Source organism: Hoplias malabaricus, chromosome 10 (genome assembly GCF_029633855.1).
Source record: "Hoplias malabaricus isolate fHopMal1 chromosome 10, fHopMal1.hap1, whole genome shotgun sequence".
Taxonomy (NCBI): domain Eukaryota; kingdom Metazoa; phylum Chordata; class Actinopteri; order Characiformes; family Erythrinidae; genus Hoplias; species Hoplias malabaricus.
This window is the reverse complement of record NC_089809.1, coordinates 18,133,074-18,146,808: the sequence shown is the minus strand read 5'-3', so window position 1 is coordinate 18,146,808 and position 13,735 is coordinate 18,133,074. Positions and strand designations below refer to the sequence as shown.

At 40.8% G+C, this 13,735-nt stretch overlaps 1 protein-coding gene across 5 annotated transcripts in view; it reads right to left on the bottom strand.

Annotated features, from left to right (window-relative positions):
• The window catches only part of pard3aa (par-3 family cell polarity regulator alpha, a), a 469,619-nt gene that overhangs the window by 300,100 nt on the left and 155,784 nt on the right, over positions 1-13,735 (bottom strand). The gene's annotated exons all lie outside the window — the stretch shown is intronic.

Below are 13,735 nucleotides of genomic sequence, written 5' to 3'. Positions count from 1 at the left end.
GCTAAATTAGTCTATTCCATTAGTGAAGAGACCTTTGGTTCCGTTTACCAAATCAACTCTGAAAGTGAACTGAAAGTATGACTCACTGACTCATGAGTCAAGTCTCTCCATCTGTTACCTCCACAGACGATGAAATCCAGATCAACAGGCATATCCACTAATACTCACTGATAAAGCAGATATAAATAAACACAGAAAACAAGCAGGCTAAGAACAGTAACGGTCATCTCATCTTGAAGGAGATGTCCTGCCCACATTGTTCCATTGTTTCCTGGGCAACAAATAAAGCTGGCCTGACTGATGAAAATGAGCAAATGAAGATAAGACCTTCTAATATTTTAAATATTTTATGGCTTTTTAAGCAAAATGTATGAGGAATTTTAAGATTAGTATTGGAGTTTTTTCATTGTGCAGCATAACATTACCAAAATATTTTATCCAGTAAATGATAGTGTTTAAAACCCCCATTAATGTCACTATGCCTGAAACATTTGTACAATTACGACACACACACACTAACATTAAAAAGCCATTATCATGTCAGTGTCAGTGAAGAATGGTCAACTACTTTGATGACAACTGATTAGCAGTGGTCCTAGAATGGCCTTTATTTCCCTTTACTGATAGACAGTGTAGAGGATTGTTGACACATTATGCACAGAAATACTGGGAAATGTTTTCAACTGTATATTGAAAAAAGAGGGCTTCAACTAAGAACATATTTATGAGTGGAATATGGCTAATCTTTAAGAGAAGGCCTGTGACCTGCAGAGGGGACACTGAGCTGAGAGGCTGGGGAGCTACTTAAAGCATGCAGAGGGTCAGACCTGTCTGCATGTGCACTGAAGCGTGCTCTCTCTCTCTCAAACCAATCTCTAACACAGGGCTACAGCAGAGAAGCAGAGACTGCAAAGAGGGTGGAGAGAGATAGATCAAAACATGAGTGAAATCGGATTAAAAATAGACTTGAGAGAAAGAGAGATAGAGAGTGAGAAAATATGTGAGAGAGAAAAAGAGTGAGAGAGAACAAGAGAACATGAGAGAAAGTGCAAGACAGCAAAAGTGAGAAAGAGAGAGTGAGAGAGAAAACACATATGAGAGAGAGAGAGAGAGAGAGAGAGTTAGTTGACACAGTCTACTGGACCATGTTTGGGCCAGTACTGTGAAAGAGAGTCAGCAGGGGCGCTACAGATTCCTTCTTCAGCCAGACTGTCAGCTGGAGGGGAATGTCCACTTTTACAACTGACCATGAGTTTTCTCTCCCTGTCTAAACCCACTGCCCAGAAAAAGCACAGCTTTCCACTGCTTTCAATTAAAAATCACACCTTCATAATATTTACGCTGCAAATAATGACTATCCCTTAAATTTATTGGGGGGTGCTTAGCTTTTTTTCATTCATTCATTCATTCTTTCATTCATAAATAAATAAACAAACAATAAGGCGGCACAGTGGTGCAGCAGGTAGTGTTGCAGTCACACAGCTCCAGGGACCTGGAGGTTGTGGGTTCGATTCCTGCTCCGGGTGACTGTCTGTGAGGAGTTTGGTGTGTTCTCCCTGTGTGCTCCAGTTTCCTCCCACAGTCCAAAAACACACGTTGGTAGGTGGATTGGCGACTCAAAAAGTGTCCGTAGGGGTGAGTGTGTGTGTGTGTGTGTGTGTGTGTTGCCCTGTGAAGGACTGGCGCCCCCTCCAGGGTGTGTTCCTGTCTTGTGCACAGTGATTCCAGGTAGGCTCTGGACCCACTGAGACCCTGAACTAGATAAGCCGTTACAGATAATGAATGAATGAATGAACGAATGAAAAAACAATAATTTTAAAAAAAGCATGTTTTCTGTGCCCCGGCCGCAATGAGACTTAACACATTAAAATACAGTGTTGTTGTCTTGGTATTACTTGTTTCATACACTTGAAATAGTGATGAAAGTGTAAGTACCACCACCATTAAAATAATGTCAAAAACACAGCTGAAAACCCCTATGAGGTCAGTACTAATCAGCATTAAATCATCTCAAATGTTCAAACTTTTTTTTAACTCAAAGCATATTTACAATGATTTACACTGAAGTATCAAATTCAATGCTAATAAGGCAAAGAAGTGGAACTCTGAACATTGTGTGAATGTTTCAGAGCACTGTGTACATTAGCCATTTTCCCCCCACCCCACTATCACTTAGCAGCCAATCAGAGGATTCAGCAAACCCTTTAATCAAAATGCTCAAAAGCAGGATCAAAAAGCGAGGGACATTTACCTACATTGTGTTTCAATATGTCACTGCTGACAGCAATTAAAATATTTTACACGTACTAGCATAGAACTTTTGAAACACTTCAAAATGTAATATTTCAGCCTTCTGGAAAATGGTAATATTAAGGTGGTTGCCAAAAAATAAACAAATAAATTAAAATACAAGTGCTTTCCAAGGATTGGAGAAAAAAAGGAGCCTGGAGACAAATGGGTAAATTCAGGACAGTGATGTGGTTCTACAGAGTTACACTGAATTATGCATTACTCCAGAGCAAACTAAAGGCTTGCTGGGGAAAACGGTTATAAGCTTTAATATGTGCAGAGTCTTAGAGACCTCTGGTATGTTACATAAATTCATAAAGTGGCTCACTGATATGATTAAGAAAGATTGAAAAAAATTATTTTATATTGTTGTGTTTAGTTAACATGTGACACTATCGGTTTTGTTTACACAAACACTTCGCTAATAAAAACAAAATTAATACCATAAATATTGCTTAAGTCTAAATTGGTTTTATTATAATTAATTATAATATAAATATGAAGCAGTGAAAATAAAATATTACACTAAATTGATCTTTTGGCAGGACGTGTTATTTGTTTCAAGCAACAACTAAGGCCATCTCATAAAACACAGGGCAATACCAACCACTTGCTTTTACTAAATACCTGTGTGTTCTTACAGCCAGAGACTGCAGAAAAGCATCAGGAGTCTTCCTCTCTTTCTGAGAGTCACAAAAAAAGGGATAATACAAGGATCTATTAGATCTGTCTGCAGGAACCACTGCTTACAAGCACATGGAGACAGCACAAACCAAATCATAGACGTGGATGGAAGGACAGATTGATGGACAGATATAAACGCTGAAGACTATAAGGGAAAGGTGAACAAGGGTGTATTCAGTGATGTGATGAAAAAGAGATTTGGGGGGTGGGGGGTGGGGGGTAACAATAACATGGAACATCTCTCCACAATGAAATGTGACTCATCTAAAGGTCTGTTTCCCACACAGTGAGGTGAGAATAGAAAAAGTATAGGGCAAATTATGAGAAGGAGGAGAAGGAGAAGAATAAAAGGAAGGACAAGGAGGAGGAGAGGAAGAAGGGGAAGAATGAGAAGAAGGAAAAGAAGTAGGATGAGGAGGAGGAGAAGAAGGGGACTGAAAATGAGGAGGAGAAAAAAAGGAGGAGGAGGAGAAGGAGGATGTGGAGGAGGAGAATAAGAAGGAGGATGAGAAGGAGGGGAAGGGGGAGGAAGAGGATGAGGAAGAAAAGTAGGATGAGGAAGGGAGAGGACTGAGGATGAGGAGGAGAAGGAGATGAAACAGCCAGAGGAGGGGAATGGGGATGAGGAGGAGGAGGAGAAGGAAGATGAGTGTAAGGAAGAGGAGGAGCAGCAAGAAGAATAAGGAGAAGGAGGAGGAGGAGGGGAAGGAGAATCAGGAGGAGGAGAAGAAGGAGAAAGGGATGGAGAACAAAGAGAACAACAAGGAACACAGTAGCAAAACAACAGAAGCAGTGGGCTGCTGCCAACCACCTCGGCACCTGGGGAGGCACTTCAATGGTGGACGACTTTTGTTCCTGCCGGTCCTGGAAATTGAACCGCCGACCCTCCAGTCTCAAACTCACTCCTTTAATATTAAGGTTACAGCTGCCCATCAACATCCAGATATTTAAGGCCACCTCAACAACTAGAGCAGGCCAGTTCTCAGTACTGCTTTACTGCCCACTCCCCAGAGGAGTCCAAATCAGCTAACCAAGCATCTCCACCCATATCCAGCGCCCCTTACACTCATAACGTAAATACAATAGAGCCGGTCTATCCACAGCACAGGGCCCATGCTGATTCAACAACACGACAATAACAGCTGTAAATCTACACCCTGCTGTCGCTCACAATCAGCAATTGCACCACATTTTAAAATGTTTAAAACATGGATAAGAGATAGCAGTCACATGACTGGAACAGAAAAGTCCATACCCAGTAAACAAGGAACGTCCCTGGACGTTCAAAATAGTCTAAAAGTAGTCTGTCCGTCAAGGACATATTTTAAACGTCAATGGACGTCCAAAATCCATCTTAATAAGTCAGTTAAGTGGTGATCAATCGATAACGTCAGTCGATGTCCAAAATGCGTTTTATACAAGTAATTTATTTCGGGACCAATTAATAACGTCAAAGGACATCCAAAATACGTCTATTAGTCGTCTTTTCAATGTCTGTGTTTGGACGTCTTTTCAACTTTCATTTTCAACCTTAAGACAACGTTGATTAGACGGCAGTAATTACGTTATTTCAACGTTGAATCAACGGCTAAATGTTTACTGGGTATACTATATGTCAGAAAAGGCTTATATAGTTATCAATACTATTATTAGTATTATTAATACCATTCTTAGGGCTTTTAGTTTTGGCTGTAATTTCCTGCAGGGTTTTATTAAAAAAATCTTTGTCCGATACCAGCTTTAAAATCAGATGCTGTGCTATGACTATGACTAGTGCATACATGGTTCCACTGAAAACAAACAAAACTATAACTTGGAAAAACTAGCATACCCCATTTTAGCCCTTTGTTTTGATGTGTTTTTTGATAGGTAGTGAATGTTAGGAAGCAAAATAAGCTTTCAAAACTTCCTTGTTTGAACTTTAACTACATTGTATTTTCTGGTTTACAGTAAAGCAGGAGTACAATTGCTCAACTTGTCAGGCAGTGATATTTTAAGACTCATGTATATATTTACTTATTTACCTACAACAGTATTTCTTTTCTTAATGGTTCATTAAAACAGACACTAATTTGGATGGACAACACAGTGCTGTTTCACAGCTCCAGGGAGATATGTTTGTGGGTTTGAGACTCAGCTCAGGTCACTGCCTATGCGTTTCCTTTTGGTGCTTTAGTTTCCTCCCATACCCAAAACCACACATTGGCAGGTGGACTGGCCATACAACCGTGTCCATAAATGTGTGTGTGATGCCCTGTGATGGAGTGTCACGCCATACCAGGTGTGTATTGTGCCCAGGGATTCCGGGGAGGCACCAGTTACAGACTACGAATGAAGACATTTGGAATGAAAATAGAGAAGTATCTTCAATTTCAAACTCCTTAACTGGGGTTTGTGGTAGCTCCTAACTTTTTGAAAGCTCTTTCAAATCTCTGCTCATTGCTATGCAACATAATTACACACTTAATCAAACACATGTTCACCCCATTTGCTTTCTTGAACCCATGTTGGGTCCATTTACCGTCAAATAAAAAAGCTATTGTAGGGTGGCCTCCAGCTTGTGCCTGCATACTTCATAAAACGTTGAAAACCATCTGCCATCATTAATAGCATCAGAAATCCTGCCTGTGTATCTACAGTACCAGAACATTTATGTATACTTGGCTACATTTGTATGTCATACCGGGTCAAAATAAAAAAATTAATAGAACAAAAACAAAACATATGCATTTGATTAGCCAGTGAGGTGGTCTAGCAGAAAGAGTGCATAGTGATTTCAAAGAGGCCGTGTTTTTCCTTGATGACCGGACATTGCAATCCGGGGCGGGAGAAGACTCCAATCTGTTCTGCAGCAGGATTCCACCCTGTAAGCTTTCATGTGTGATCAAACCAGGAAAAAAGCCCGGCTTGAGAGAGGCCGGCACAGAGGGACAAAGAGGCGTCTGTGGGCCAGGGGAAGGGTCTTGGCAAACGCTTAAACGTCCAGCTCCACAGGGTGCGGGTGTGAAAGCCAGGGCTGCACTGCAGAATGTAGAGGGGGATGCCGAAAAAAAGTCAGCATTTGAGCCAAACCGATCAGCCAGGTCAGAACAAGCAAGCAAGTACAGAGACACCATTCAGATAGACATCTACAACAGTGTAGATCAACCAGGATCTAGAATCTCTGAGATGTCATCAGGTTCCAGATATCATTCCATATTTCCATCAGTTTCTAGAACTCATCTTGCAACTTAACTGGGTTCTAGAACTCATGCTGTGATGTCACCGGACTTTAGGATCCCCACTGTGATGATATCAGTTTTCAGAACTTGTGCTGTGATGTCATCGAGTTCTAGAAGTCACGCTGTGATGCCACTACAGTTTAGAAGCCCTACTGTGTTTATCAACAGCTTCCAGAACTCATCAGGGTCTAGAACTCACACTGGGATATTAAAGAACTCCAAGTCATGACAGATTTCTAGTTGAGATTAATCCAGGTCTAAGACCTGAAGTGCATTTTCCAAAATATAAAGTCAATAATTAAAAAACAAACAGAGACAGCAGTGATATTCCATGAAGCCCAACACTTTCCCTATAGAGAGACCAGCTTATTGTTCCCAATATGCTGACTAAAGAATGGGACCACAACATCACCGGGTTCCCGACCTCATGCTGATATGCCATTTGTGTCCAGAATCCCCTCTCTGATGTCACTGTGAATGTTGTGGTGTCACCAGGAACCAATTTGTGTTACTCTAATTCGAGCACATCAAAGTGACTACTGTTGTCACGACGCAATTAATCTCCTACCGCTGCTATTGTGATTCAGCCGGCAGGATCCCAGAACAACAGGGAACATTTATACACAGACACACATCATATTCAAAATCATAATCTATTTTTCCCCTTGTACACACGACTGGCAGGAAAGTATAATTTCCACAAAAATTGTAAACCTTACTTCAGGGTGGAATAAATATAAATATATTACAATAAGCAACATACATCCTGAAACTAATCAAATCAACCTAAGCCCAACCCCAATATACCTGCAGTGAGTCAACATCATATACAGCATTTCAATCAATAAAGCCAAAATTGCTGCCAGTGCTATTAAGTGGAAGAATCCAGGTTTCAAACATGCTGTGATAAAAGAACACAAGCAGTGTGACTCGTTAAACTCCTGGACACCGTCAGGTCTATTAGCCTTTAGGTTCTGAATGGAATACAGCCCTGTTCTGGGGAGCTGCGATATGGAGCCAAGTACTAAAATAATAACAAGAAAAAATGATGGGGGGAAAATGTTTTCTCAAGATCAAAGACATGATTCTGAAGCCAAAAAAGCACTTGCCTTAATTACTTGTAAGTCTCTCTCTCTTTTTTTTTTCTTTTTTAAACCCAGACATGTCCAGTCTGTGTAATGTAATAACGTGGGTAGGTAAGAAAAGACAGATTCAACAACAGCATTCATGTAGCTAGGTCAACATTCAGTATCACAGCTCCCAGCAAATACCAGCAAATATTCCCATAAAAAAGCAACTTTCCAATTATCAGAGCACAGTGGACAGTGCTACTTGAACCATAACTGCTACCTAGACTGCTAAAAGTGCCAGAGGCCACATACAAAATTGAGGAAAAGCAGCAGTCTAAGATTTCTTCCTTTTAACTGAAAACAGTAGTCTTCCTGAGTGGGGAAGGGACAAACGTTTATAATAAATAGTATTAATGTGCTGATGTGACCATCCCGGCGAAGTGTCCTAGAAAATTCAGAAAACTGAGAGGTCAGGTAGGTTTTCACATGGGTTTTTCTGGCCATGTCATGTTTTTATGTACTTATGTCAGTCTCTGAAAGAGGATCTGGTTGGCCTTTGCTGGTTACCAGAGCAACCGCAGCATTTGTAACAGTGCTGACAATGAGAGCTATGGTTTACGTGAAGAAATCAGAACAGCAAACTCAGTTCAGATGTTATCAAACCAAAACAAAAGGGGAATATTACTGAAGAGAGCTTTCAGAGACTACAAAAGAGAAAAAGAGAAAGCAACAGTGGCATCGTTAAAACAAGGATTAGCCTAGCATTGGCTTTGCTATCAAAAGGTTTGAGAGTGGAACGGATTCAAGTATAAGGCTGAGAATGTGTTTGCGGAACATCTAAGGTTTTATATTTTTGTTGTGTATAAATTTACATGTTTTGAATGAGCTTGCTACAGTAGAGCACATTCTCTTAGCTAAAATGTTCTTTGCTCATGCTAGCAAACAACCTAATAGCTAGAGTCTAATTGACCATCTATCTACGCTTATAGTCAGCATTTTATCTGTTGCTCAGTGAGCGTGACTGTTTAGTTCCATATCGCTGCCACTAAAAAAAAAAAGCTGAGATTCTACTTTCCTAATTTTTAAGTTTTCTACCTTTGTTGTGACAGTATTTGATCATAAAAGAAGAAAAACTATATACTCAAAAACACGAAAATACAATTTCACATGCCAATATATTTACATTACCCTGCATTTTATTACAATATGGTTGCTTTGACATTCTTTGCAGTTCTTTTGTGATCTCTTTGACAATTCGTTTATGCGCTCTTGGAGAAATATGAAGGGGGCAGCCAATCCAGGGAAGGTTCACCATTGTTCCATTTGTTCTCATCTGTGGATCATTACTCTCAATGTGGTTCACTGGAGTCCAAGAGCCTTAGCAAAGGTCTTTCCAGATTGGTATATTTCAATGATTTTGTTTCACATTTTTAAATCTCTTTAGATGATAGCATTATGTGTTATAACTGAGGACCTGCTTCAGTGTGCCAGACAGGTTCTATTTAAGTAATGTTTTGATTCAACAGGTTTGAAAGTAGTCTCCCTTGATCATGGCTATTGCAAGTGAAGCCAATCATCAGCCGAATTTGGTTACAAAGCTGGTTTAGTAGCAATTACCTTTTCACATATGGAAGAAAAAAAATGGTAATAATGAATAGCATTGTTCCTTCAATAAATGAAATAATCAGCATTTCATCAACACCAGCAGAAAAATAGCAATTTGTGTTTACTTGTGTTAGCTCTGTCTAATATTAAAATTTGCACTTGATGTGGCAAATTGGAAAGAACAGAAGAAATTAGGAATGGGTCTTTTTTTCCTATCCACAGCACTATATGAGGTAACATACAGTTTGTTTGCTTGTTTGTGTACTTTTATCTAAATCACACTGAATTCCTATAAAAGAAAACAAAAATTGTATTGTGTATTTGACTGATTTTTCCCTTCAAATCAACCTGGCCTGATAATCAGCTCATGTGAACTTCTCATGTGAGCTGCTAACACTACATACACAGGTATCTTGGGTAGCCATCTGAAGCTGAGTGAGACTGAGGTTCCCTACTGAGGTTCCCTACATAAATGACAAATATAGGCACTTACCTACACCAACCAAGCATATAGCACCTCATAAACTGGTGTTGTCCAAGCTAGGACTTGGAAATGGACTATTTCCGTTCATGTCTGAAGAAGCTAAAAAGCTAATAAGTCACTGTAATGGGATATTACAAGCAATAGATTCACTCGCCCAGAACTAAAGAGCGATTCTAACTGGACTTTGAGGCTGGTTCTGTGAAGCCCCAATTTCCCGACCAGCTACAGCAAGCTCAGGAGGGGAATAAAACACAAAAAGCAATTGAAGCACAAGTCATTTAGGAAGATAATGAGAGGTCTGAACAGGCTGAACCCCATTTAGACCGCCTCCATCCCTGCAAAAAGAGGGTGGTTAAGAGTGGAACCACAGAAGAGGGAGAAGACAGTGTATCAGTAAAAAGTCGAACAAACTCCAAAGTTCGGCGTACTAATGCAAACGTTTCGTACACACTCACATGAGCCCAAATATCATGTGGGTGTCTCTTTGTGACAGGGCCACAGGGAGCGGCGGAGTGAGAACACGGATCAGATCTTTTGCCTTCGTTTGCATTCAGGAGCGGCGCGGTGCAGAGAAGCGAGCAGCTTTGTAGTGTGCTCTTTGAATTAGGCAGCTTGAGTTGCACGATGTGGGCTGAATGCTGATGACTGGGTGACATCGCTAATGATCCCACACACGCCTCCGTAGAAGAACAGCTCCACAGAGACGTGCAGCACTTTCTCCAGACTTCAGCCTGTCAGCCAGGAAGGCGGAGCTGGAGCACAAGAACCTGCAGGTGATCAGGAGGAATGATGTATGGCCTGTGATCACACTACATCAACGCACTGCGACACACACATTAAAAATGTGTGGAAAAGGAGCAGGAAGAGTGCTGATGCAGTCCCAAAACGGTGTGAAATTTGCTCGAGTAAGTCAGTGCTTTTAACCCTTTACTAACTGTTTACACAAGCTTTCATTCTTCACTAAGATGTTTGCTGAGAGTCAAGGGTCCATATATTATAAGGAATAAGTATATTTTTGTGACCTACCTAAGCTTGGCAATGACATTTTCATGAAAGACCAAATTTAGTGGTCATTAACATGTTTAGTTATTGGCAACACCAAATCAATAATTTATTGAATCATATTTTCTAAATATAATTTACAAAAAATATTTTCAATTTTAAATAAGTTTGGTACAATATATTGTTGACTGGCAGTGTATACAACACACACTCCCATCCCCTAGACACACTCACGGTGGGTGTTTTCTCCGTCTGCGTGCGTCACACTTCATTACTGGATTGGCTCTTTATCCATTTAACAGTGTCAACGGCTACAACAATTAGCCATAATAAGCTTTAGATTAAACTGTGGCACTTTTATGGTTTTATGACTAATAGCCTGAATTAGGCCAGCCTGTGGCCCACACAAGCAATGAAGCCCAACCTCAATATCTCTCTCTCTCTCTCTCTCTCTCTCCTCCTCTCTCTCTCTCTCTCTCCCTGGGTGTTCATTTGCACACTGGGTTTCTAATGGAAGAGGCCTGGATGATTAAGAGATGCCATAACTAATAAACTCTGGCTCTAACTCACTCCTGAAAAGGCCTTTCAATGTCAGAGTGCTCCTCTGTGATAAGGCAGATGCGAATGGGGAGAACCTGCAGGAATGGGAGTGCTCAGTCGCATATTTACGAGCCCACATTTTCTTCTCAGCTGCTCTTCTGAGGCGAACAGCAGTGAATACAAGCGAGCCTCGGACAGAAACTTTTAGTTCACTCAGTGACAAAGAGCACGACTGAATAAAAATAGGCCAAACTCAGCCACTCACTGATTCCATTCTGGATAATAATGTTTGCTGATGGCATCATGGAGCTCAGCCGCAAAGCAATAGACTAAAGAGAATGCTTCTTGCCAAAAGAAAAGATGGGTGAGTGTGTGTGTTTTTTTTTCAGGGGAAGGGGGGAACAGAAAGAAAAAAAAAAGACAGACAGAGGGGAAAAAAGTGAGACAGCCGGATAGAGATAAAGAGACAGACAAATTGACAAAAACATTTTACATACTCAAGCCATCTTCACTAATTTAAACATAAAACTAAAATGCTATTGTTAATCAATCTTTTTTTTTTATTTTATTCTTCTAAATTAAGGCCACACTCCCCTCCATGCTATTTATATATTTATGTACATAAAAGTATGCTTTAGTAATATTGAGACAGACAGACAGGTAGGCACAGATCAACAGAGAGCCCAGGAGACAGACAAGGACACACAGAATGATAGACAGACAGAGACAGGCAGAGAGATAGACAGACTGAAAGAGACAAATAAGAAACCAGGGAAGAGTTATTTATGCCCATTAGCTTATCACTACTTCAAATACACTGCCTGAAAAAAAAACTTTGTAAAGTTCAGCTGGTCTTGACACTTTGCCTTTCAGTGTTAAATAAAATATTAACATTAATAAATAAATAAGGAAGGTTTCTATTCTCTTCCAGAAAGCTCCACGACAGCACGGCCACTGTAGGAAGGTGCTGTGTCCCTTGGTGTCCGTTTAATATGTTCTAGCAGGCCTGGATCCAGGAGACAGTGAATGTGAAGTTGAGGGAGGGGGGGCCGGCAGAGAGCCACAAGGCAAATTGATTAGCTAAATGGTGGCCTGTCCGCAGGTGTCCACACTTTTCCCTGCAGGCAATCTCCTAATGGCCCCAGAGCCTGTGTGTCACTGCAGACAAGGAGCCCCCCAGCCTCTGTCCCAGCACTTATATTGCCCACAGGACACACACACATACACAGCCTGGAACTGCTCTCCCACCAATACTCTGAGGGTACACAGCAGGGACACTACAGAATGACTTTCAGAATTCCGTACAGTTGTGGGCTTTGTTGAAGTTTTGGTATAGGTTTGGTTGCTAGTGACACCGTCCTAGAAGGGACAGAATTAAGAGAGGTAGTGACAGTGGGACAAAATTTAACATTAGAATATTAAAGGAGCACGGTGGTGCAGCAGTTAGTGTCGCAGTCACACAGCTCCAGGGAACTGGAGGTTGTGGGTTCGATTCCCGTTCCAGGTGACTGTCTGTGAGGAGTTGGTGTGCTCTACCTGTGTCTGCGTGGGTTTCCTCTGGGTGCTCCGGTTTCCTCCCACAGTCCAAAATAACACATTGGTAGGTGGATTGGCGACTCAAAGAGTGTCCTTAGGTGTGAGTGAATGTGTGTGTTGCCCTGTGAAGGACTGGTGCCCCCTCCAGGGTGTATTCCCACCTTGCGCCCAATGATTCCAGGTAGCTCTGGACCCATCGCATCCATGAACTGGATAAGCACTTACAGATAATGAATGAATGAATATTAAAGGAGCAATCTGTAAGATATTTACTGTATTAGTCATAAAATGTCCAGGGTGTGTGATCATAGATTAGATTAGTCAAAGCTAAAACACTGCTGCCTCTCATAGAATTGCTGAAGCAGTATAATCTCTTTGTGAACTGCCCAGTCCAGAGCGGAGCTCCTGTGATCCCACCCTCCGAGGTCCTGCCTGTGATCCCACCATCTGACGTCCTGCCTGTGATCCCGCACTCTGTCCAATCATTTCACAGTCCAAACCCACCACTGCCAGGTCTACAATCAGTGTCCTGCAGCCATAAAATGGCCAAGTGAACAGAGTTACTGTTATATTTTACTGAACCCAAAAAGCCCCATTGCCCTTCTAAAAATCTACATGACCAGAGTAAAATGAGTGGAAATATTAGCCTTTTGTTTGAAAAGTGGAGGCAGTTTAGAAGCACAGAAGCAACAGAACCAGAGCTGGTGAATTTTCTCCTGAACATGTAACAACAAATCATAAAATATCAAAGTGCAGACTCTTGTGTATAGATTACAAGGAGTAAACACCATAGGCTGTGTGTTTTATATAAAGAAAGTGAGGCAAAGCAATGTTTGAAAAGTATCAGGACTGTGTTTGTTTTATACGAAGAAGGTGAATAACAACATGATTCAAAGGTGTAAATACCATTGTCTGCTTGTTTTAAAGAAATTGAGGCAGATTCATGTGTTTTTCTCCATGGTGTGTTATAAACAAATGAAGTAGTAAGAATTGTGTGTAAAAAGCTTCACATATTCACCTATTGAAGGTGGAATGGAAAAATCAAGCTTGGTAGTACACAGCAAATATAAGCCTTTCATTAATAGGTTAATGTTTTAGTGAAATGATGTACACTTGGTCACACATTTTAAATGGATAAAATGAAAAATAAGAAGTGTTTCAAAACAAGTTTTGTTTGGAAAACCTAGCTCTAGCTTTAGCTATGCATTAAAAATTAGCATAGGTTTAGCTTAAGCACTCACAGCAAAAGTTGGACATATTCCTTGCATCAGCTAATTCTCTAGCATCAGTATGCTCTTACTTAA